This window comes from Schistocerca serialis, chromosome 1 (assembly GCF_023864345.2).
Source record: "Schistocerca serialis cubense isolate TAMUIC-IGC-003099 chromosome 1, iqSchSeri2.2, whole genome shotgun sequence".
In the NCBI taxonomy this organism is placed as follows: Eukaryota; Metazoa; Arthropoda; class Insecta; order Orthoptera; family Acrididae; genus Schistocerca; species Schistocerca serialis.
Window position 1 is genome coordinate 84,095,702 of NC_064638.1, and position 26,238 is coordinate 84,121,939.

The 26,238-nt window shown below is 42.2% G+C and overlaps 1 protein-coding gene across 1 annotated transcript in view; it reads left to right on the forward strand.

The window, feature by feature from the left end:
• The window catches only part of LOC126480242 (trithorax group protein osa-like), a gene marked incomplete at its 5' end in the record, with an annotated part of 286,292 nt that overhangs the window by 132,659 nt on the left and 127,395 nt on the right, over positions 1-26,238 (forward strand). The gene's annotated exons all lie outside the window — the stretch shown is intronic.

Here is a 26,238-nt window from a genome sequence, read left to right on the forward strand (position 1 = left end):
TTAAATGGTAGAAACTACTTTGGAAGCTACTGGTATTCAAAAATGGCTCCTGTAGCGCAGAAATAAATTTGGAATGATAGATTTCCAGTATCCAGGCAGCAATTAATTTTCACACAATTTTTCAACTGCCTTAGCTATTGTTACGTCCGACGGTAGACGATTTTAGACAATCCATTCTTATGGTGATGGTTTCATTTTGATCTTCAACTTCAGGAGCCAATTTACACTAATTACATTTTCGACAAGGATAGAAGCTGAAGCTCCGTAACACTAACTTCAATACACATTGGACTGAGGTAGTCTGTGCACGCGTGTTCGCCACTGTGCTACAGTGGTGCAGTAGTTGGCACATCTGCCTCGTAAGCAAGATGACTGTGGATTATGAGGTCTCAGGTCCGATTCCCGGCCGGGTCGGGGATTTTCTTCGCTCGGGGACTGGGTGTTTGTCATTTCATCATCATTCGGGAAAAGTGGCGTGACTGGACTGTGAAAACATTGGGATTTGTACGAGCGCTGACAACCGCGCACTTGAGCGCCCCAAAAATCAAATCTAATCATCACCATAGTAAGCAGGAGACTGGTTTCAAGTCCTTGACATAGCATAAATTTTAATTCATTGCTTCACCTTCTGTCCTTATCGAAAATAAAGGTGACACTTATATGTCTACAGGAAAACGTAATTCCAACAGAATGGATCACCTGTGAACGAGGTATAGGCAGTTTTCTCCATTACGTACAAAGCTGGGGTGCTATTCCAATGTCGGAGAGCCTCTGCAAGACTGATGATTTTAGAAGGGGGAAATGGGCTGAAGCTGTGAATAGAAGTTTGTGTTATAGAGGGCACTGGACTAGGGTAGTCCGTGCTGGCATAGTACCCACAGTGCTATTGCAGTGTTGTGGTTCAAATGGCTCTGAGCACTATGAGACTTAACATTGGAGGTCATCAGTTCCCTAGACCTTAGAACTACTTAAACCTAATTAACCTTCGGACATCATATACATCCATGCCCGAGGCAGGATATATGTCCCACACACCTAGATTGTACAAACTAATTTTGTGCAGTGTATATAATAAAATGTTGAACAAGATGGCGCCAGTCTCCATTCACAAGACGAAGCCACTGGTATCATTTATGCTCTATCTGCCGCGCTCCAGAGACGGAGCTCTAATTAGAAGTTCTCTTAAAACTACAAAATATTTTGGTGCCATGCAAAATTCGGATCTGTCTTGACGCATTTTACATTTAGGGGTTTTGTCAGTAAACAATTTAGTGACAAGTTGGAATACAGTCACGAACATATATTTTTCTTGAAATGAGGTCGGACAGATAATCCACATCCATAACTAAGCGATTGCGACTGGAACACACAGTGAGGAAAGGATATATAAAAAACTGAGCTTTTGATTGTCCCCATATTTATGGCAATGTGGATGAATTTCTAGCAGCACAATACTGGGAATTTGGCAACACCAAAAGAATTAAAATCAGTTCCACATGAATGCAGGGCACACCAACCATCTCAATACAATCCGGATTAAAAGTGCATAAAATTTTCTCTTTGTAGTCAGGCTGACTTATTTATCTTGCAGGCACCTAAAAATCTATGAGAGTTTACACACTTTTCCATTACTAATTAAAGTTTGCTACATCTCAAAAGACAAAGTAGGACATATGATAAACGAATATGTTTCGTAAATCAGCACTTGCAACTGAATGTTACGAAAATTTAGAACTACTTTTAAAAAAACTACGGTTCATCAGTATCCCTTTTGGTAGCGTAGCGAGTTTCAAGTTTCGTAAATTCAGGATCTCTCTAGCGCATAAATACATATTGTACGCCATGCCTATTCAGTTGTAAAGGAACTATGGAACTCGTAAGTTGTACACAGAAATGTTCTGTCGAGCTCAGATTCGTATTATGAACAGGTGTCTTTACGGCCAGAGGACACGGTGAAACCCTTTATTAATGGAGCGGAAGTAATTTTGTCATTGGTAACAGAAAGATATCAGATTATCAGAGAAGACGCCTTCCACTATCAAATACAGATAGAAGCCTAGTCGTTGATTCGATTTGAGTTCCAGCTTTCATTAGAAAACACATCTCCACCCTGCCCTCCTATGAGTTCTCGTGTGACAACTTTGAAGTCGCAAGTGATGGTGGTTTGGGGTCAGTGAAATGCTCGGTACAGAGTGTATGACTCGGGTTATCCTTGAAGTAACCGATTTGTAACAGTTGGTGCCAAACGATCCTCAAATTTCTGCTGCAGATGAAGTGCGATGCACCGCAGCCTTACACCGAATATGATAGTCTTCCCTCTCGATAGTGCCACGTAGCCGGACGGATCCAAGTCTTGTTGTGACCGTACATTCTCATAACCATCGCTGCCAGCAATAATGTACAGTTGCTACGTTTCTGCAATATCGCAGAAGGAACATCCAGCCTCTCGTAGTGCTATTACACGACGTCGTTCAGACTCAGTGGGGGGCTTGATAATGGCGTCTTAAAGGAATTCTTGACAAACACCAACTCACCACATCCAGTCCCAATGGTAACTAACGGTCACGACCATTACAGAGTGTATTTAAAGCAAAAATGGAGCGAAATTTGTGTAGACATTATCTTTCAGCTGTAGAAACACACCTACCAACTTTTGTTTAAGTCGCAAAACTCCTTGACGTTGCGATTTTTATTTTCATCTGTGTAGTTGCTGTGCTTTCAGTTAAATGCTTGCTGACATTCCTTTTGCTGTCAATATTTCTACGAACGGTTCGTCACGCTGGAAGTATCAGGAATTCGTGAATAACGCCGCTCCATAACAGATAAGATACAATATAGAAAAGATAAGTGGGAGTATATGCAGTGCTCAGTATAACGTGAAGCAGAGGAATTAACGCGAAACACAATTTTTTCCAAATGCTTCGTACCAGATGATAAATACAGTTCACAAAAATTCACTTGCAAGAAATAACAAAATCAACGGCATTACACTTTCCTCTTTCTTAGACTCGTATTTAAGATATTCCTTGTTACTGGAGAGTTGGTGGCTGCGTGCGCTCTCATTACTAAAGCATTGTGCTTTAGATATGTAAGGCAAAATAAGATACAGTCCTGAGAACAGTTGAAAAGAAAGAAAAAAATTCAGAATTGGATTTGCGTCACCGTTTTAGTCGTTATAATCTGGACACTAGTTCAATTGGATTACAATGACTGAGGAAATTAGCCGTCATCTTGCTGAGGTAACGACCGATACATTCATTTAAAGAGTATTACGGAAGCAATGAACGTGACACACCGCTCGCTCATACACCGACAAAGAAGAAAAATTCCGTAGAATTTGTTCTACTACATGCTCCTTCACTCCTTTAGGTGTTTACCGTATGTTTGTGTCACAAAATAAGGCGAAAAGTAACCTAAGATTTACAGTGTATTCAGATCTGGAGTTATCTGTGTCGTGGCCAACTGATATTTTTGCAAATCTTGTTTATTCTTGTGTTTCGTTCGCAGAGTTAAAAAATGAGGCACTTAACTGAAACAATAATAAAAACTCTTTCTTTCCCATCGTTTTTTCATAATTTGTAAATTTATGTTATTTAATTTTGTGACAGGATGCCTTTCTTTCACCACGGTCGTTAGCTAACCCTATGCACTCTGTGAAACGTGTAAAATTTGTACTGTAAATTATCGTACATTAACTATTTGTAATGTGTATTTTGACCTGATGATTGGGTATCAGCCCATCATTTGCCTAAACGAGCATGAAAGCCTGCCTAAAACCACACCCTAACTAGCTGGTGTGCTACACCAGTGGTCGTAAATCCACCGCGCGGAATCGATCCGACTTTGGTTCCGCTCCGTCTCGGAAATTAGTGCACTGCTCGTTAAGGTATACACCAGTTCTTACAACAACAAAACCTATTCACCAATGTTTCGTGTCACCTGCTAGTCATAACAGTAAATAACCATTTCCCAAGCAACAGCCCAAAAACAGCCAAAACAAATGCTTTGAAATTTACCATCTATATCGGATATTCGTAAGACGAAATAATTTTTCAGTGGTTTCTAAAACTGCACCAAACATCGATACCAATATTCTGCAATACTGCTCGTTCCGCTACATAAGGGCACTAGACAAGTAGTGTAGATACGAGAAAAAAGTAGCAGTCAGTGAAAATAGTGTGAAATAGAAAGTGCAGAAATCGATTGACTGAAACGTTCTCAACCGTCTGTGACACTCACCGCCTGTTTAGTTCCAATTCCGTTAACTCGTCTAATCTATGCCTCCAACCCTTCCGCCGTGAGCCTTCCCTGTACGTAGCGGCGCACTCCTGCCGCAGTTTCGCCGGCAACTCTCCAGTCATGTCCCCTGCCCTCGCCTTCTTGCCTCACTGCCACACCGCACTAGCACATACACACAGCTTGAAAGCCCACTTTGTTAATTAAAGTAATTACTCTTCGTGCCACCGAAATGCCAGCAACCTTTTCCTAATTTGACGCGCAGATACAAGAGGGGCTGCGCAGAGCAGCATCGGACGTCGGGGCTCTGTAAGGGAAGACGCCGGCGTCGGCTGCAGGCACGTACCGTGGGTCTTCAGTCACGACAGCCGCCGAGATTCCCTGCCGGTACAGTCCCTGTCCCGCCCGCGTACGCAGTGCTCTTAATTATCAACTTCGTCCGTTCGCTCCTCGCTCGCCAGCGAGGACGCGTCTTATCCGCTGAGCAAAGCCGCGACACATACAATCCATCCCGTGATTAACAACCAGTCAAACTCGTCGCAGGGGATTAAGTTCGGCGCCTATTGTACCGTCGACGCTCCCCTCTCGATCACCGTCCTACAGTAAACATCGACGCCAGTCTGTCTTGCCACTGGCTGCGCTACCTCCAACGTATAAATCTGGCGCTGTAAATTCCTCAGGAGAAAAACCAGCGTACAGATTGCATCTGCGTGGTACTTGTAGGTTTACCCAAAAATTACTCCGACAATTAAGTTCCTCTTGTGGTGTCCGCAAAATAGGTATCTACAGGCAGATATTCTGCAACATGGTCACACATTAATACAAAATACAGCAAAATCGCGGCAAACCGATTACGTAACCGAAAAAAGTAGTGATTGAAACTTCTTTTAGTTGCACTCTATAACGATCGTGAGGTTTAATATCGATGGCAGCTATATCAACATTACTTCATATCCTACCCATTACCGCCCGCTTATAACAAAATGTGATAAATACGAGAGTGTGCTGAATAGCAGTGCCTCCGAATTTTTTATGCATAAACTCCTAGAGCTTTTTTAAATGAAACAAACGTTATTAACATTTTACATCTTTATTCTTCATGTCGTCCACCGTTCGTGGTCTCGCGGTAGCGTTCTCGCTTCCGGAGCACGGGGTCCCGGGTTTGATTCCCGGGGGGTCAGGGATTGTCACCTGCCCCGAGATGGCTGGTTGTTGTGTCTTCAGCATCATCATTTATCCCCATTACGGTCGGAGGAAGGCAATGGCAAGCCTCCTCCATACGGACCTTGCCTAGTACGGCGGTGCGGGTCTCCCGCATCGTTCCCCTACGCTCTATCAAGAAGCATGGGACTTCATTTCCATTATTCATGTCAATACATCTGCAGCCCTCTGCCACTAGAGTGCTCCAAATTTTAGTGCGTATCATGGCGGTGTGTAACGTAACTGTTTCGGTGCGTGAGAAACGGAGTGCTGTAATCGAGTTTCGAATTGGAAATTTGTGGTAAGGTGTTATGGGACCAAACTGCTGAGGTCATCGGTCCCTAAGCCTACACACTACTAATCTAACTTAACCTAACTTACGCTATGGACAACACACACACCCATGCCCGAGGGAGGTCTCGAACCTCCGACGGGGAAAGCCGCACGAACGAGTTTCGGATTCTACGACTTCATCCACACATGGAGCACATTCTCTTTCGTCATGGCAATGCCAGACTACACACAAGACATCTGAAACAATCCGACGCCATGGCTTCATTTTCATCGATCATCCTTCATACAGTCCTGACTTGGCCCCATCCGATAGCCATCTCTTTCCAAAACTTAAGGAACACCTTCGAGGACTTCACTTTGATAGTGATGAAGCTGAGCAAGCAGAAGCGACGTTGTGGCGTCGACAACAAAATCATTCTATGGTGACGACGGTATGAACAAACTGGTCTCTCGTTGAGAGAAATGAGGACGTCGCCAGGATGCCTATGTTGGGAAATAAACATGTAAACACGAAGAATAAGGATGTATAATGTTAATAATTGGAAAGTGCCGTAGTTTTCTTAACATTCATGGCAGGCGTGATTAGATCTAACCCACAAATGAAGACTGATTTAAGGATGAGACTTTTAATACATATATATTGAATGAAGATGCAGTTCTTCCTTGTGTGTGATTTTCTGGACAATGAGTCTCCGTCAGCAGATCAGCAGACTTTTAATAAAATATGTTAAAAAATGACGAAATTCCTCCAATTTGATTATCAATTTGATTATTTTTAGACCCTGGTCATAGCCTTCGATGAGACACCTACATAGAAATTATTTCAGCAACGTGTTAACTTTTACTTTTATTGGAATGAATAGTTTTTTAAATTGATTATCATATATTTTAAACTATTGACTACCTTGTATCAACTAGGTTTCACACCATTTTTTTCGGTCCATTACCATTTCTTTCGTGGTGTTAACAACGGAGTTGTCCAAGCAAATTACGTCACTGTTACTTTAATATGATGACAGTACAGAATGTTGCAAACGTAACTCTAGTCCACCTTGCCCACGGTTCACTACTAGAAAACAATGAAGTTTACCTTACATATGTCTGATTGGCAATGCGTATGTTCTCCTTTTTGTAGTTCAATATTAAAAATTTACAATGTTCCACGCCTATATTATTATCCATTAGAATAACGGCTTATCACTTAAAGCTTTTATATACTCCCATTTTTAATACCTGATATTAACCAATCATAAAACGATTGTACATATACAGCTTCATTTGAATTTTAGTGATACCACGTAAATGGTTAATGTCCAGAGTGATGGCATTTTAACGGAAATGGCCAAAAATATAATTAGTTCATTAAAATTACCCATTATGTAATATGGTTATAATAGAATTGTTTTGCATAATAACTTATAAATTACTGTTCTGCATTGGTTGTTTACGTATGGTATGTTGTATTCAGGGCCTGAAGATGATGATGTAACAACATCGAAAGTAGTCGCCAATAAAACCAATACCTTAATACAGCTGGAGGAATTTCGTCATTTTTTAACATACATTATACTAGCTGACGTCCCAAATCGTCCATTTCAATTATGGATATACGAAGATTTTAATAAAATGGCGAAGAAGCGTGCTTTTCTCAAAGGCATCTACTGATTCTCAACTCCATGTAATAATTAACATGCACATTTTTTAGATTCATTGTTGTTATAAACATAAAACTAAGCCAAAAAAGTGAGGAACTGTTAATGTTCTGTTTACATCTTACAAGTTAGGTCACAAATTTTAAAGAATGTTTAAGTAAACTGAAAACAAAAATAACATGGTAAAGAGACGAAATGTTTACAGTGACGCGAAACTGCATTGCAAAGCATACACAGCATGTTCTGCGTGGAATTGTTGGGAACGATGAGTAACACGTTTTGAATCACAAGAAATTTTTTCAGAGATTTGTAACTAGTTGTAAAGAGAAAATTAGTTTTAAGAAACATTTTCTATCGTCATATGACAGGTACACGTAGGAATCTGGTCGATTACACGGACAAAGGTTAAAAATTTGGTTACAGAACAAAAACAACACATTGGTTCAGTAAGAATTAAGTACATATCCAAATACTGGTTGTTTACGTACAAAATAGCATACGACATGCGCAAACACCGCAGCCTTCGGTGCACTTTTTGAAAGGCATAATTATGTTTGAGTGCGCACAGAATGTCTCCTACAGCTGTGTGGTGTTCATTTTCTAACTTACAGAATCTTAGGTAAGGGTGTAAACATTTCCAGTACTATCTCTCTGTTTAATTACAGGGCGAAACGAGCACTTTGTCATGTGCATATGAATGATGACAATTGTTTTTTATGATTTTATTGTCAATTCCAGACAATTTAGTTACTGGAGCGAGGTCAAACATAGTCCAACTATGACTATATATGTTTATTTTTATACAGAAATATATGGCTGTAAATAGTCTACTACAAAAGCAAAGGAAGTGACTCCCATGGTTCGGATCCTTTGAAGTAACGTTATGCTGTTATGTTGTGATCTTAAGCACGAAAAATGGTTTGATGCTGCTGTCAGTACTACTCTATTCTGCGCACGCCTCTTCATCTCTGAGAAACAATTTAGTTTTCATCCTAAAACGGATGAAAGTTTACCTTAATCAAGCTTTGGACTCCCACAACAATTTTTACCTAACATATTTCCCTTCATAACCTCGCTGTCCCTTGACTCCTCGGAATGTGCCCTGCAAACTGTTCCTTTCACTTATTCAAGCTGTGCCATAAATTTCTTTTCTCCCCGACTCGATTCAGTAACTCTTCATTATTTACCTAAACTATCCATCTAGTCTTCAACACGCTTTTGTAGCACCACAACTTAAAAGTTTTACTCTTTTCTTGGCTGTTGCCCGCGTTTCACTGCCGAGCAATGATACTTCCCAGATAAATACTTTCAGAAAAGACTTCATATTAAAATACTTCAATTTTTCATAAAAAGTGTTCTTATTATTGCAAGTCTACATTTTATATCTTCTCTTACTTCACCATATTTAGTTATTTTCCTCACCAAATAGTGAAAACTCGTCTGCTACTTTCGTAAATTCCCTGATTTCATTCTACTACGAGGACATATCATGGAGTACGTTACACATATCATCCCACGCTAAGACCATCACAAAACGAAGTGGCGCATTATCAGAAGAGATTACATGTCCTGGGTTTCCTGCAGGGACAGTCTGTTGCGGCACGGATAAGAGGTGCATTACAATGTGGGAGTGAAATAGCACAGCAAATGGAAACTTACTCCAGAGCTGCAGTACGTGGAACAGTACGATTCTCGCAGTCAAAACATCTAAACTGTGCAGAGGTTTACTGTGAAATTACAGTAGCATGTGGATCAGATAAAACGCCCCGTCCAGCTGCAATGAAATAGTGTCAACAATTTGACCAAGTTGCACAGACGTGAGTGATGCTGTTCGGGGAGGAAGTCTATCGATACCGTCCACAGTCGACAATGTTCAGACAATCGAGGAACTGATTCGCTGCAATCGCAGATTTCCCGACGATAAGGACGTTCACACAGCAGCTCTCGAGTCGCTCCGTGACCAGGGAGCGTATTTCTGTCCCCGAGAATTTGAAAGATTGGTTGAACGTTCTGACCGTTGTTTATAGAGACTTGGTGACTACTTGAAAAATAATGTCGTATATCTGTGTTACTTTGAAGTGTAGTGCAGCATTCAGCAACAGTTACTTGGCCTGCTAAAGTAGTATGTAACTTAATTTCTGAAGCCCCTTATACATTGCATTACTCTTTTTTTACTTTTGTCAATGTTCATCTTACAACCTCTTTAAGACAATATCCGTTTCGCTCACCTGATCTAAGTTCTTTGCTGAATTTCAGTGATATTTGTAAATCTTACAGTTTCAGTTTCTTCTCCTTAAATTTTAATTCGTCTTCCAAATTTCTCTTATTTTCGTTTATTGCTTGTTCAATGTACAGATTGAATAACATGGGGAATAGGCTACAGCCCTGTATTACTCGCTTCTTAACTACCGCGACGTGGTGCTCCGGAGATTTATTAGGAAACGTTTATCGTTAGGTCTAGATCAATTCTCTGCAATAGTATACTGTTAAAATCAATCTAAATAAGAGTCAACAGTCTCGCTTTGACCGGCGAGACAGGGCTATACTTTTCATTAATCCAAAACAAGTAATTGACGCCCTGGCCAAATGCATTCAGGAAGATTCCGAGTCCGACCACAAGACTGGGAAACGATAACCCCTAATAATTAATATAAAGCCTTCGAAGTCCCTAGTAACAACCTAGAAGCTTTCTAGTAACTTCACGTAACAGGATAATAGTTCAAAGTAAGTAGGTCGACATGCAAAAGATCTAAACTTCAAATTTCCATGGAAACAAATGTATTTTATTAGCTTCAATAAGCCTTGCCAAATTCATGCCTTCCCTTCCCAACTAGCTCTCCATTGTACTATTAGGAACCTTCCCACTCAGCAATCTAAATTGAACTATTCACCTAGAAAACCGGAAAATGACTAAACAGAATTTTACGTCTGCTCATGGGAGTCTCCCTCCGAACTTTTGTAGACTTTACATACTGGAAAAGTAACTTTATTGATCACACAGGATCACAACTCCTGGTGTCTTGGAATGTTAAACGCTTTAAAACCTCCATCCCAAAGGGCACGCAGCTTGACTGCGACAACTTTAAGATTTCTTGACATCCAACTAGCTGCACGAAAACTGTTTAAGAGCCAACCTTTTCATTGCTCTCAAAGTATCATTTACCTCTGTGTGTTGTCTTAGGAACAGACTGCAGATTTTCTCACTAGTTACTTCCTGACAATGCTAAAACATGCTTCTGTAGAGTGCTGCTTCCTTCCAAGACTTCTCATAAGATTATTACTGACAGGTGCTGGAAAATATCTGTCACCGTGGTAATGTTTCTGAGGCCTTAGACCAGCGTAGCAGGTTATGTTTACAACCATTCGCATGGTTTACCGAAAGAACAACACATCATCTACAGGCTAGACAAGCCCCCTTGCACCGAATTGTGGAACCGGCTCTAGCTTCGCCAACAGCATAGAGAACAAGACATAGAAGTCAGGAATTATATACCTCCCGTTGCCTTTATTTTATCCCTGCTACGTCTAGAATTTCGAAATGTTTTTCAGATCAACATTGTCAAAAGCTTTCTCTAAATCTACAAAAGCTACAAACGTTTGTTTTCCTTTTTTAATCTATCTTATAACTCGTAAGGTCAGTATTGCATTGAGTTTTCCTACATGTCCCCAGAAATAAAACTTTCCTGATGTTGGTTTCTGTCCGTCTTTCCACGTGTCTGTAAAAGATTCGTATTACTATTGTGCACCCATTATTTATGTAACTGGGAAGGGGGGGGGGATTCGGTAACACAAGCGTAGGCACTTGCCCCTTTTGTATTTTAGAATTATCTTTTACTTCTTAAGCTTTCGGGGTATTTCGCCTGCCTCACGTATCTTGCATATCAGGTAGAATAATTTTATCATGGCTGGCTCTCCAAAGGAACTCAATAAATGAGAGGAGATGTCGCTTAAATGTTCAAATGTGTGTGAAATCTTATGGGACTTAACTGCTAAGGTCATCAGTCCTAAGCTTACACAGTACTTAACCTAAATATCCTAAGGACAAACACAGACACTCATGCCCGAGGGAGGACTCGAACCTCCGCCGGGACCAGCCGCTCAGTCCATGACAGATGTCGCTTACTTCTGGTACCTTGCGTAGAGGCTTGGGGTGGATGACCTCCACAGTGGCAGAGATGAATTGAAGTGATGGTTTGACGTCAGGATGCTGACCATTGGTGGTTCAAGAAAACAGCATTAACATTCAAAGATTTCATTAGAAAACAACCTACAGCACCTGTAGCCAGTGATCGGCTTGGCGTCAGCAGTGGAGCAGGACTGGTGACGCGAGACACAGCGGCAACTCGTGCACGGTCTTGGAACGACTGCACAATTCATGTCAGTGTGCACCTGCAGACGTGGAAGGCCCCCGTGATTCTTCTAGCGTAAGACAGACCCGAGCAGAGGTGTCCGCGCTTGCCAGCGGAGGCGTACAGTGTTAGTTTGCCTGCACGAGTACACGTGGATGGGTGGCTGCACCGTCCTCGTCATGAATGGTTGACCTCTAAAGTAGAAGTCCAGCTGCTGCTGAGCTGAACCCGAGGTAGTCCACCAGCTGGAAGCCGCCAAGTCCACAGAAGTCGAGTTAGAACCAGGAGACGCCACGTAAGTGATGTAATCCAAGATCCGTGGTGCCAGCTTGCCCTGTTGCCTGGCGTCGACGTCGCGTCACAGTAGGTGCTGCCGTACTGCGAAACCGTCTATTGATAATTATGGATATATATATAGGTTCAGTGCCCACTTGCTGTGCCAAGGCACTGCATCTAACCACGGATACCAAAACAAGGTGGCGGGCAGGAGGTATGGTAAGTGTGGCGCCGCTGACGTGGTCGGCCCGCCGTTCTGCAGCGTCGGCAGTACTGCGAACGCTGGTCCCTGGCCCGCAAATGCGTATTAAACCCAAAACTTCAGCCCATTGGCTTTCATTTACATATGACCTGAATATTCTTTAACTGATTACTCACTAACTAACAGGGTAATGTTACCAAACTCCCCCTGCTGTTGGAGGTCACTCAGCAACACATTAGCTTAAAAGGTTCCATACAATATTACGCAAAACACAATGTAAGTGCTACACTAACTCCTACTAAACCACACACCAGTGGCAACTCCTCGGCATGCCATAAGCTGTTAACTTCTCTTATTATTATTGCACAAAAATCATTTAGAGCATTATGTCATTAGTCCCATCGGTGTACGTTGGTACCAGAAAAGAATATGCTACGTCATTCATCCCATCATAGCAGGTACTGTCAGACTGGGAAACAGTCTACTGATGATTATGAGCCGGCCGAAGTGGCCGAGCGGTTCCAGGCTCTTCAGTCTGCAACCGCGCGACCGTTACGTCGAAGGTTCGAATCCTGCCTCGGGCATGGATGTGTGTGATGTCCTTAGGTTCGTTAGGTTTAAGTAGTTCTAAGTTCTAGGGGACTGATGACCTCCGATGTTAAGTCCCATAGTGCTCAGAGCCATTTGAACCATTTGAACTGATAATTAATAATATTTACTTTATTTAGGTTCAGTGTCCACTCGCTGCACCAAGGCACCGCAACGAACTACGGACACAGTTACACATATTCTCATCACTAGTCAAAACACATGCAGAACAAACTAATATAACACCGGAAAAATCCTTTCTTTTTTACTAATTCTCGTAACACATTCTGTCTCACTTACACATATTTTGGGCTTGGCAGGTAGTCCAGTTCACAGGTAGCTCTTCCCCTCTTAATAAATCTTCCTCAAAAAGTCATTTTTAACTGTAAATGATCCGACTGCATTGATCTCTTAAGTCCGGCATTCCTTTTCGTCTAGCCAGTGGTATCTTTAGCCGCTGTTGTAGTACATCATTCAGAACTTCGTCTCTGCGACCAAAGTTACTCATATGTTTTCCCACAAAAAGACACCCCTAAAGTATGCTCAGACATCAGCCACATACGGTACTAAAACTAAACTCCTCCCGAACACTCCATGAAGGCCTAAAGGTACCGACTGGCCGCCGTGTCATCCTCTGCCCATAGACGTCACTGGATGCGGATATGAAGGGGCATGTGGTCAGCACACCGCTCTCCCGGCCGTATGTCAGTTTCCGAGACCGGAGCCGCTACTTCTCAATCAGGCAGCTCCTCAGTTTGCCTCACAAGCGCTGAGTGCACCCCGCTTGCCAAAAGCGCTCTGCAGACCGGATGGTCACCCATCCAAGTTGTAGCCCAGCCCGACAGCGCTTATCTTCGGTGATCTGACGGGAAACGGTGTTACCACTGCGGCAAGGCTGTTGGCACATACGGTACTACCACATACAATAATGTATGTTGATAGTTCCACTTATATCTCTCACTATAGTGCTAATCAAAGACTGAATTTTCCTCACACCCACTTCCCAAAACAACTTATCTGTGCCTTGCAGTACTATATCATATGAATCACGTCATAGTGAGTTTTCCTGCAGTTTAACTGGTTTGTCACCCGACCTGACGCCATGCGATTTTTTCCTTTGGGGCTTCATCAAGGTCCGTGTGTACGTGCCTCCGCTACTAGCAGACCTCCCTGAATTATGAAACCGGATTGAAGCAGCTGTTGCTACAATCACTGAAGACACACTTATCAACGTTTGGGAAGAACTCGGCTATAGACTTGATATGTGCCGTGTGACAAATGGTGCTCACATTGAACATTTATAAGGTTCTTGGTAAAACTGTTTGAGTTGCTCTTTCATTTGACATATCATTTATAACTGTAAGTTTAATGTAATAAATATTACAAAACGTTAAAACCCCGATATTCATTTATAAACACTCTGTAAATCATCACAGATTTCGATAATTACGAAAGGATTCGAGAACTTACAAAATTAATAAAAGCACTGTTTTACCAACACTGAATAGCTAAACTGAAATTTGAAGAATTACGGAAAGTACAAAGCAAAATATATAATATACTAAACAATAATACAGAATTACAGACTACTAGAAAAACAAAGTAGTACAGCCACAGATACGCTGTGTGGAACAAATCTGAAAACCTACGACTGACGATGATGACAAGAATGTGGAACAGAAGTAAGAGGAGCAGAACTATGGTAATGGCGGTAGATCTTACTTTTGTCCATCGATCAATAAGCTTTTGTCTTAATCTGAAGTGAATAATTACTATAAAATAGTTACTATAAGAATTGGATTTGGGTGATCAAGAAGAACTGCAGCAGCTTTTTTCTTTCTGCGAACACTTTCCGCAGCTCAGTCATTCAAAAAGTAGTATGATGTGTCACTTGCGATCTATTTCGCCTGGTAGAGAGCAAGGTACCACGGTTTGATGAAGTGCTGACCATTGCTGGGGCCTGCCTGAAGGAGGTGTCGCTTTGTTGACCCAGGCTGATTGTCTAAACACAGCGTTTCTTGTTGTCCGAGGGCGTCCACAGCGACCAGTTTGCTATCTCTCCCGGCTGTTTGCCCCAAGCTGCCAAGGCTATATCCTACCGTTTAGTTAGGTCCAGTGTTCTGATTTGTCCGCAAACAGGAGGCACATATTTCTGTACACATAGCAGCTATCAAGTGGTGCTTCACTGGGAGTAAAAGCACTGAATTACGCAACACTGGTTACACATATGCCATGTCTGCAGGATACCGTCCTTTTCCATATTGCTTGATAGCTCAGCAAAATAGTACATTTTGCAGCTTAACTGTTGTTTCTGTGTATTACAGAAAATCAGTATTCATATTATAAGATCGAAATAAGATCATAAGTCACCATTCTAGCGAAATTTTTTCGGTTCTTCCTCCAGTCACTCCACCCATGATTTTCTCCAAGTAGTTCCACACTAACTAATAGTTTACGGACAGATGAAGCACATGGCGGCAGAAAGGACGTTCGATCACCAACTACCACTAACGTTACTTCGACCAATATAACAATGCTGACCCCGTAGAGAAGCGGGAACAGCCAAAGAAGAAGAAGTAGATGAAACAATTTTCTTCTCCGGCTTCGCCCTCATTTTAGTAGAACTATTCTGCACTGGTGTTCAAGTTAAATACTCGTATGATACAGTGATCAACTTACCTTCTTTTATTTTCTATATAGAGTGGTGGAACAGTGGTTAAGGCGAGGAGTGGATTTGAAATTTCCGTCCGACTATCTTGATTAAGATTTCCATGGATTCTCTTAATCGCTTAGGACGATCTGAATTATGGTTACTTTCAGGATAAAACTTTCCTTCCTCGCTCTTGTCCAGTGAGAGATTGTTCTCTGTTCCTAATGAACTCGTCATCAACGGGAAGTCAAATAATAAACTTTCATTTCCTTTTTCGAAAAATTACACAGAACAAATCACGTAATTTCCTAATAGACTCGAGACTGTATGGCTTCTTGATTAATGAATAGCCAGACCCAGTCTTGTGAAGGGCCCCTTTTTGGCTGGTTGATCTACGCAATGCAGTAACGTGTAAATCTTTTCATTATCATCTGGTCCTTTACTTTTGCTGCTTACGCCATAAACTAGCATTCGGTGTTCTGGAGTTAAGCCAAGTTTTTCGGAGAACTGGTAGCGTTTATGGATGCATCGTGAGAAACTGCAACCGCTCTCCCTCTGCGTCAATCGCTTAACAGACCGCTGGAGCTTCCCACTCGCTTGGCATTGTATGCGGACGTAGCGGCGCCCCCTGGAGTTGGTTATATCGAGCGGCGAGTCGCTGATCGAGAAGGGACGGACGCATCATAAGCGCAGGCGGCCGCAATATGGCTGACAAGGGCTCTCTAGAAGACGCGAGGGTACTCCAGCGCTCCGTAATATTTCTCCAATCTGTCCGCCGGCCACGGAGCCTGCATCTCCTCTAACCATCATCCTTGTTCGCTAGGCGGTCTCGAATTTGCTAGTGACGCTCGCCTGAATACAGCAAATCTCTACGCAAATGATCTTCTCACTAGGAACAGCCGAGACTGCGATCATGCTGTCAATGAAAATCGAGTTTTTCTCCTACAGTTCTGGTTAGTGTGTATGCCTCGCTGAAGGGGGAAGGGGGGGGGGGGTGTATTGCAGACTAGAGTTGGATTGTGGCGTGCCTCGCTGAAGAACTATTCTGCCGTTCACCTTATGTAAGAAAACCACGGATAGAGATTTCAACCATGAATTTCACAGCCAATACTTACATAAAATACGCTCCGCTCTAGCTTCGATAAAGATGGCACGCCACAGTGAACAGTACGCAATTTCTACTCATTCAGAGCCAAAGTGCTTAATTACTGGTATTATGTGAAAAGTGTGAGAAATCAGAAATGCAGCTTACACATCTTTTACACTTTCAAAAGCCATAATAGTACCAAGAAATTGGAAATACCTAGACAGTGCTTAGTAAATGCTGCTCTTTTTGTGGTTAGTGGTTTTATCATCAAGTAGTTACCGAAATAGGCTGTGACAGCAGTAGAAATTAATGACCGCAAGAGTCCCAAGTAACAGGCACCTACGATTCACCATTGGATTAGCGAATCTGTAACCGTATTGCAGTTATACACATCTTTAAGACGTCAACGACATCATACCTGTTTTAGGTACCGTACATTTGATGCATTTCTTTACCATTTTGGTTACGTAGTACACTCAAAAGCAAAACATGAGGCACCACGAAGGTATTATCCGAATAGAAGGAAATCGATAGCTGTGATATACATGCACAGACAAACAAATGACTACAGTCTGCCGCGCGGGGTAGCCCAGCGGTCTAAGGCGCCTTGTCACGGTCCGCGCCCTGCCCCCCTACCCCCCCCCCCCTCCCCGGTGGTTCGAGTTCTCCTTCGGGCGTGGGTGTGTATTTTGCCCTTAGTGTAAGTTAAATTAAGTAGTGCGTAAGATTTGGGACCCATGACCTCAGCTGTTTGGCCCCATAAGACCTTACGACAAATAATAAAAAAAAAAACTACATTTTCAGAAAAGTGCTATAATTTATTCAAGAGAAGGAGCTTCACAAATTGCGCAAGTCAATCACGCATTGGTCCACCTGTAGCCATTATGCAATCAGTTATTTGGCTTGCTTTGATTGAGAGTCGTTGGATGTCGTCCTGGGCGATACCGTGTCAAATTTTCTCCAACTGGCGCGTTAAACCGTCAAAATCCCGAGCCGGTCGGAGTGCCCTGCCCATAATGCTCCAAACTTTCTCAATTGGGGAGAGATCCGGTGATTTTGCTGGCCGAGGTATGGTTTGGCAAGCCCGAAGCCAAGCAGTAAAATCTCTCGCCGTGTGTGGGCGGACATTATCTTGATGAAATATAAGCCCAGGACGGCTTGCCACGAAAGGCAACAAAACGAGGCGTAGAATATCGTGGACGTACCGCCGTGTTGTAAGGGTGCCACGGATGACAATCAAAGCGGTCCTGCTGTGAAAAGAAACGGCACCGCAGGCCATCAGTCCTGGCTGACGGACCGTATGGCGGGAGACAGTTGGGTTGGGATCCTGCCGCTGTCCAGGGTGTCTCCATACACGCCTTAGGCCTGGAATCTCATTAACTCTTCAGTGATGTGTCCAGCTTGGTTGTCATTCAGCTTGATTGTCATCCGTGGAAGGAAGCGTAAACGGAAGAAGCTGAGTTAAGAACCAGTTTCATTTCATTTGTCGTTCCCTTAAATGAGGAACCCTAGTAGTGGCAGTATATATTCTGTCAATGAGGCGTAGTTAATGATCGCATTGTCGACGAAATGTTTTAAATTTAGAAATGGTTCAAATGGCTCTGAGAACTATGGGGCTTAACATCTGAGGTCATCAGTTCCCTAGATCTTAGAACTACTTAAACCTAACTAACCTAAGGACATCACACACATCCATGCCCGAGGCAGGATTCGAACATGCGACCGAAGCGGTAGCGAGGTTCCAGCCTGAAGCGCCTAGAACCGCTCGATCACACTGGCCGGCCAAATTTACAATAATAAAAAATAAACTGTTGTAAGGTATCTGGTACACCAGCACAAGGGAAGAGCCAGGAAAGTCCACGCATGATTATCCTAGTTCCTGATAAAACGTTCGTATCGATCAGGAAGCCTTAGTTGTATGATATTACACACAGAGCACCCTTGCGAACTCATAGATCTGCATATATACACATGTTATTGTACAGTATTTGATGGCAAAGGATAATATGTACCAATATTACCGTTCTTCTGTACTTCTACAGTCGCATATTGAGAGAGGGAAAAAGCCATCTACATGACTCTGTACACGCCCTAATCTATCTTCTCTTATTCTCATGATCCCTACGAGAGATGTACGATGGAGGGAGCAAAATGGTTGCACAGTCTTCTTCCAATGCCGTTTCTTTATATTTATGCATCAGGATTTCCCGACAAGATCGTCGCTTTCTTCCAAAGAAATTAAATTCCCTGAGCATCACTGTTACACCTTCTGATGGGTGATACCGATCTGTTACGATCCTAGCAGCGTGTCTTTGAATTCGTTCTCTGTCTATTGTCATTGATAATGATTGAAAACGCTAAAACAATACTCTAGAACTGGTCGCTGTAACTTTTTGTGTGTGATTTGGTTAACGGATGCATTGCTCTTTCCCAGATCTCCTCAAACAAATCGAGTTCTTCTATTCGCCTTCTGTAATGCTAATTTTATATGTTCATCGCATTTCATTTCGCTTATTCGTATTGCACCTTAATAATTTAAGGATATGGCGTACTTCAGACGCTCGCCACTAATAGTTTGATCGTATACTATCGAGTCGTTTCTCTTTGCTGTGGGAATTACCTTGTATTTACCCATTTACCGTATTCCTTTAGATCCACTGTGCAACAAATTTTCAATCATTCAACACCATAAATTAAAACTACGCCTGACGTCACTTTGGACACGCAGCCCTGCCTCCTTAATAATCCGTTGTTCTCTCTCACGAGGCCCTTCTCACTATTTAAAGCCGAGATGCGTTTGTCCCGAAGATGTCTTTCGAAAAGCAACCAAATTCGCGTGATTCTACGCGTACAGCCGTCGGCAGATTGAAGAGTGAGCAAGCAAGTCCCCATCTTTTACCTGGCTACGTTCAGGGAACACCTATGAGCTGTTTCCCAATGTTTTACCAAACCTCCGCAGCGCGCCTTTGATAGTAATGGCAACACAGTGCACTGAGACGTCCAGGAAGCCATTATTTTCATTAACTACATCAACACTACGCTTACAGAATGAGACTGCCTTCTATCAGACAACAAAATCATGTAGTAAATTAGATAGCAAAGAATCTCATAAGAGTGACAGATTAAAATACTATTTATGAGTCGACTACACATACAGAGCGCAATGCCTATCCGTGCCAATGCATGACCTTCAATTATGCCCTCCTAAACGGATGTATTTTGTTAGGGATTCCAACAATGTGTACACCAATCTTCCTAAAGAATTTCAATCGCTTAAAAAAAATTTAAAAAATAAAAAAGTCGGTTTTCTCAGAGATATACGACGGGATTCATTGTAGAGGTTTTTCGTGTGTAACTCGAGATCAGCATACGTGTTTTAAGAGAGATTGCACCACTTCATGACATATCAGCTTTGTATCTTACATGGGAACCTCCCCATCGCACCCCCCTCAGATTTAGTTATAAGTTGGCACAGTGGATAGGCCTTGAAAAACTGAACTCAGATCAATCGAGAAAACAGGAAGAAGTTGTGTGGAACTATGAAAAAAAATAAGCGAAAAATACAAACTGAGTAGTCCATGCGCAAGATATGCAACATCAAGGAGGACGTGAGCTTAGGAGCGCCGTGGTCCCATAGTTAGCGTGAGCCTCTGCGGAATCAGAGGTCCTAGGTTCAAGTTTTCCCTCGAGTGAGAGGTTTAATTTTTTATTTTCAGAGAATTATCAAAGTTCAGACACTGACACATAATCAACTTCGCTCTCCAAAATTCCAGGACATGTTCAGATTTGATTGGACATATGCAGGATTTGACGGTCTACACACGGAAAAATTTGAAAACGTTAAAAACATATGTTTTGACAGAGCACAAGGAAAACTGTGCGACTGTGAAACTGTTGCATTCATTTGTTGCAGTTTATGTGACAAACTCTTATGTTTTCATCACTTTTTTGGGAGTGATTATCACATCCACAAGAAAACCTAAATCGGGCAAGGTAGAAGAATCTTTTTACCCATTCGCCAAGTGTACAAGTTAGGTGGGTCGACAACATATTCCTGTCATGTGACGCACATGCCGTCACCAACGTCGTATAGAATATATCAGACGCGTTTTCCTGTGGAGGAATCGGTTGACCTATGACCTTGCGATCAAATGTTTTCAGTTCCCATTGGAGAGGCACGTCCTTTCGTCTACTAATCGCACGGTTTTGCGGTGCGGTCGCAAAACACAGACACTAAACTTAATTACAGTGAACAGAGACGTCAATGAACGAACGGACGGATCATAACTTTGCGAAAATAAAGAATGTAAACTTTTCACTCGAGGGAAGAGTTGAACCAAGGACCTCTCCTTCCGCAGCTGCTCACGCTAACCACGGGACCACGGCGCTCCTGAGCTCACTCTCTCCTTAATGTTGCCTATCTTACGCATGGACTACTAAGTTTGTGTATTTTGCTTATTTTTTTCGTAGTTCCACACAACTTCTTCCTGTTTTCTCGATTGATCTATGTTCAGTTTTTCAAGGCCTATCCACTGTGTCAACTTATAAGTAAATCTGACAGGGGTGCGATGGGGAGGTTCCGTTGTTAGAATAGGATTTATAGTAACCGAGATATAGATTTAGTTACGGAATGCGTAGAGGTATCGTTACTCACAAATCCTGAGGGCTTTATTTCGAATTTCGAAACAATGCCCTATATTGCGTAAGCATCAAAGATGTTACAAGATCGGAACATATTCTATCGGCGAAAACTTTTATTAACTACCGGATGATGAAAAAGTCAGTATAAATTTGAAAACTGAATAAATCACTTAATAATGTAGATAGAGAGGTACAAGTTGACACACATGCTTGGAATGACATCGGGTTTTATTAGAACCTAAAAAATACAAAAGTTCAAATGTCTGACAGATGACACTTCATCTGATCAGAATAGCAATAATTAGCATAACAAAGTAAGACAAAGCAAAGATGACGTTCTTTACAGGAAATGCTCAATATGTCCACCATCATTCCTCAACAATAGCTGTAGTCGAGGAATAATGTTGTGAACAGCACTATAAAGCATGTCCGCAGTTATGGTGAGGCATTGGCGTCGGATGTTGTCTTTCAGCATTACTAGAGATGTCGATCGATCACGGTACACTTGCGACTTCAGGTAACCTCAAAGCCAATAATCGCACGGACTGAGGTCTGGGGACCTGGGAGGCCAAGCATGACGAAAGTGGTGGCTGAGCACACGATCATCACCAAACGACGCGCGCAAGAGATCTTTCATGCGTCTAGCAATATGGAGTGGAGCGCCATCCTGCATAAAAATCGTACGTTCCAGCAGGTGTTTATCAGCCAGGCTGGGGATGATGCGATTCTGTAACATATCGGCGTACCTCTCACCCGTCACGGTAGCAGTTACTGGCGTTTTGCTGGACATTTTGTGAACTTTGTTTTTTTTTTGTTCTAATAAAACCCCATGTCATTCCAAGCATGTGTGTCAGTTTTTACCTCTCTATCTACATTATTCCGTAGTTTATTAAGTTTTCAAATTTATACTGACTTTTGATCACCCGGTACTTACGCTACTAACTGCTATAAGAAACACAAGAAATGCACACACACATCAACTCACTGCTTTAAAAAAAGAAGAGTACAGTATTAGCGTACAGGTATAGCATTTGTAGCGTTCTTCCGGGAAAGGAAATTTCCTCTAATACGAGCGCTGCTCACTCTTCAATTTACTTGTGGACTATACGGAGATGACAGAAACTTGACAGTTGCGGGCATAGCGAAAGAAGCGCAAAATGTGTGGAGCATGCTGGCACGCTGATTTGTGTAAAGATGTTTAAGTTCACAGGAGGCGTCAATAGGCGTTAGGCGCGGTATGACGGGCGTGTTTTGCTGCGCAGCGGGTGGCGCGTGCGGCCGAGCTCCGGCGCAGGCCCCCCCGTGCCCCCTGCCCCCCGGCCCGCGCACAGAGGCAGGGACGGTAAGGAGCTGATCCAGTGTCCCACGGTGGGCTGCGACGGCATGGGCCATGTGTCTGGCAACTACGCCACCCACAGAAGGCAAGCGCAGACTTTCAGGTATTGTGGTAGCCTGCCGCGGGCTGGCCCGCACGCCCACTGCCCGCTCCCGGTCCGCGGCAGGCTAGCATTAGTCGGTCCATGTGTTCACCTTTTTTTTCGACTTTTGACCGTATTTGATCGTATTGTGCCTTCTTTGTTTTTAGCAGTATCTTTTTGGAACCCCCCTTGACACCTGTGTTCAGTAGTGGGCGCCTGCCGCCAGCCCTGCCCGCGCCTCGCCACGCCTTGGCTCTGGGTCAGGTCCCGCTCCCCCCCCCCCCCCCCCCCCCTCTGTTCTGTTGTGTTGCTTGGCAATCGTTGCGCCCTGCAGCTGCCGCCGGGCACACTGCACGGCGCGCCCCCGCCCGCCCCGACCCGCGCCTCCGACACAATATGTGTGTGTGATGTGACTGTCTGTTCGACTTTATTTTTATCGTCTGTGTTTTTCAGTTAGCAGCATCGTATTTTGCTCTTTCGTTCTTGTCGTAATCCTTATTGTTTTTCTTTAAAAATAGCTGATTGCACGTGGTATGTTTTGTAAGTGTATGAAATTGGTGTTTTCTCTGTAGGTTGTTGTTGTGGAGTTGACAGTTTACTTGCATCAAGTCTTAACGCTTGTCGGATTTCCGCAGAGTAAATTGCTCTGTGTAATGGCTCTACATACATTGTTGCGGACCTGATCGATCTTCACCTTCTCTTTTCACTCAAGAGCAAACAGTAGAACCGTAAATTATAGATGATTGTTTCACAAATACTTGATTGAATGAGCATTTGGCATGCTTAAATTTTGCTTTATGCAAATTGTCAGGGCTGAAAGAACAAGAAACACTGAAGGATTAGCGCGCGCGTCTTTTGTTAATGAAGCGTGTTGTCATGCCATCGTTAAGGAGTCTAACATGCTGTACTCCACATGTACGTCTGTTAGCGCCCGGCTGTTTATAATTTACAGCTCCTCGACGTTAACTAAAGTGGATCGCAAAGTAAGGCCCAAACATATGCGGAATAGAATTCTCCTTTCTGTTTATGATTTACTCCGCAGCTTTTCAACTACGCTTGAAAAAATAAATGATTTTTCAAAATAACAACATTCTGCACTCAGATTTCAATGGTTACTCCCATGAGTACTTCCACGAATCGTGGTACGACAAAGGGTTATACAACATAATGACGTTTTTTTTTCATTCTCTTACCGCTATCATAAACATACGTTCAGAACAATAATGTAGCAGTAGCGTTACACCAACGATCCATCTGTTTTTTTACTCAAGGTGTACAGTGCCTGCGGTCTCCTTAGATTTGTTTCAGTCACAGAGTAATTCACCATGTATCACAAGTTAGTAAGATATTTGTCTAAAACGTGCACAGTTTCCATTCAAACATAACTCATTCCGAAGCATTCCACACGATGGTAATTTCAACGCATACTACTGCGCGAAATTATAATACACTAACAGCCAACAATATGGAGGCTACAAAATATCCAGCAAAAAGTTTTGCTATATGGCTGAAGCCCAAACCGTCTCACATTTCGTTACAATGGTCGTGAAAAACTGTACTGCATACGATGGAATACGTTTCAGACCCACACTTGAAACAACTTTTCTTTTTGCAGGGCATACATTCACCTGATGCAAACATATAGAAGGATGGTGCTTTATCGTTAGTTAAATCCTGCATCAGAGCTAGGAGGAAAGCTATCCACTAGTTAGATGTGTAATTACTTATGTTAGCCACATTTTTGAATCAGTTATAAATAAGCGCCAGAATGAATAGAATTTTTATTTGTCGAAATACATGTCTGAATCTAAAAACCCTAAGATGGCTCTCACAGCATGCTATTCAAGTTTCCTTCAGTCTACATAATCTGTTTACCCTCAAATCTGGTGGTGTGTTTAAAGCCAGCCCACAAATAATCTAAGGTATATGTCAAAATTCTCAACAGCTTTCTAGTCTCCAAAATTGAAATATGAAACATTACAACATTTCCCTTCCCCTTGCCCTCCGACCTCCCCTCCTGACAGTCAATTGCTCCATCCTTCACTGATTTTGAGCAGATGAATAGACGCCATTACCACACGTTCTATTCTTCGCCTAGATAACGACATACATATGGATCTTATTTAACACAACGTGGACTCAAGAAAAGGTGCCACAAGAGTAGAGACTATCTGTTGTTGCCAACTTACATAGAACAAGGGAAAAGAGAAAAGTTCGAAAACCATAAATGTCCTTGCTTAACACAGCTTATACGATATACTCGGAATTAAAACCCAGAAAATAAAAGAAAGCATACTAGAAAAGCAAACGAGATCATGTATAGATTACATTTTACCGTTAACCAAATAATTGAGAAACATTCTTGCATATCAAAGAAAAACTCATCTTCTGTTTACAGGCTATATGAGAGCATCCGATAAAGTTTATTATAAAAAACTGCGAGAGGCAATAATAAAAAGCGAGCATAAGATTCGGAAATAGCAACGGATATAATTCCAAGAACAAATGTGCACTGGAAACATAATACGAAGATTCAGTTACATTAACGGCAACATTTAAAGGTTTAAAAAGAAAGGAAAAGCAGGGACCAAGTGTAATTTTACAAAACAATGATTATTCCTACGCTAGTGTATGGGAATGAGGTACATGCTATAACGAAAGAGAAAGAAAGAAGACCAAGGAAACCAGAAATGTGCTTATTGGAGAAGCACAGCACGATGGACAAGAATAGACGGAAAAAGACTCGTACAAATAACAAAAGAATATTACTCACCGACTTTTTATAATTCACTGTTTCTTACTAAGGGACTTTTTATAATTCACTGTTTCTTACCAAGAGAACGGAAAAACGGAAAAACCAGTACGGTCAATAAGATGTCGTTACAAGCTGTACTTCCTAATACGCATAGAAAGGGGAAGATCCTCTGAAAGCGTTTCGAAAAAACTGAAAAGTTTTAATTTATTTTTATACTTCCCGAAGACTTTTCGAAGAAGTTCCTTACGTCAGTGATCTGTACAAAGAGACAAACGATCCAATATGTGTTTCTTCCTGGAAACAACACTTCCAATCTTTGTCCGTGGCTTTATCGCAAAATTGTTAAGAAGAATTAGACGTAACGCATTAAAAGACTTGATACTGAATCGTAAGAACTTTTAAAAGAAAAAGGTACAATGAGAACTATGCTCGAAGCTTACATGTGTTAAATGTTTCTTTCGAAACGCTCAAGAATGGCGGTAACGTATTTTCGTGTGCTCGCCACATTTACTCTTAAATCCCTCTGGTATACCTGCTACTCAACTCGGATTATCACTGAACAGCAGTAATCGAACTCTGGTTTTGGCATTATGCGAGCTAATAAAAAGGGCCTATTCAAAGCATGCATGCGATAACTATCTAGGCAAAAAATTAGTAAAAATCTTTCGACGTACTTGCTTCAGTGATTCTTGTTCAACACCCTGTTGCTTGCAATTTGTATTGTTCCTAGTTGTTGCCCATAATTCATAAACTGCCTGTTGTGTAATATTTCATATGTGAAAACATTGCAGCCCATGTCCGCGTATCTTCGATGCAGTTCCTGCAAACAGCAACATAAAAAAATGGTGCTGGTTGTTCGATACAATCCTTTATTTCGAATGCACAGATGT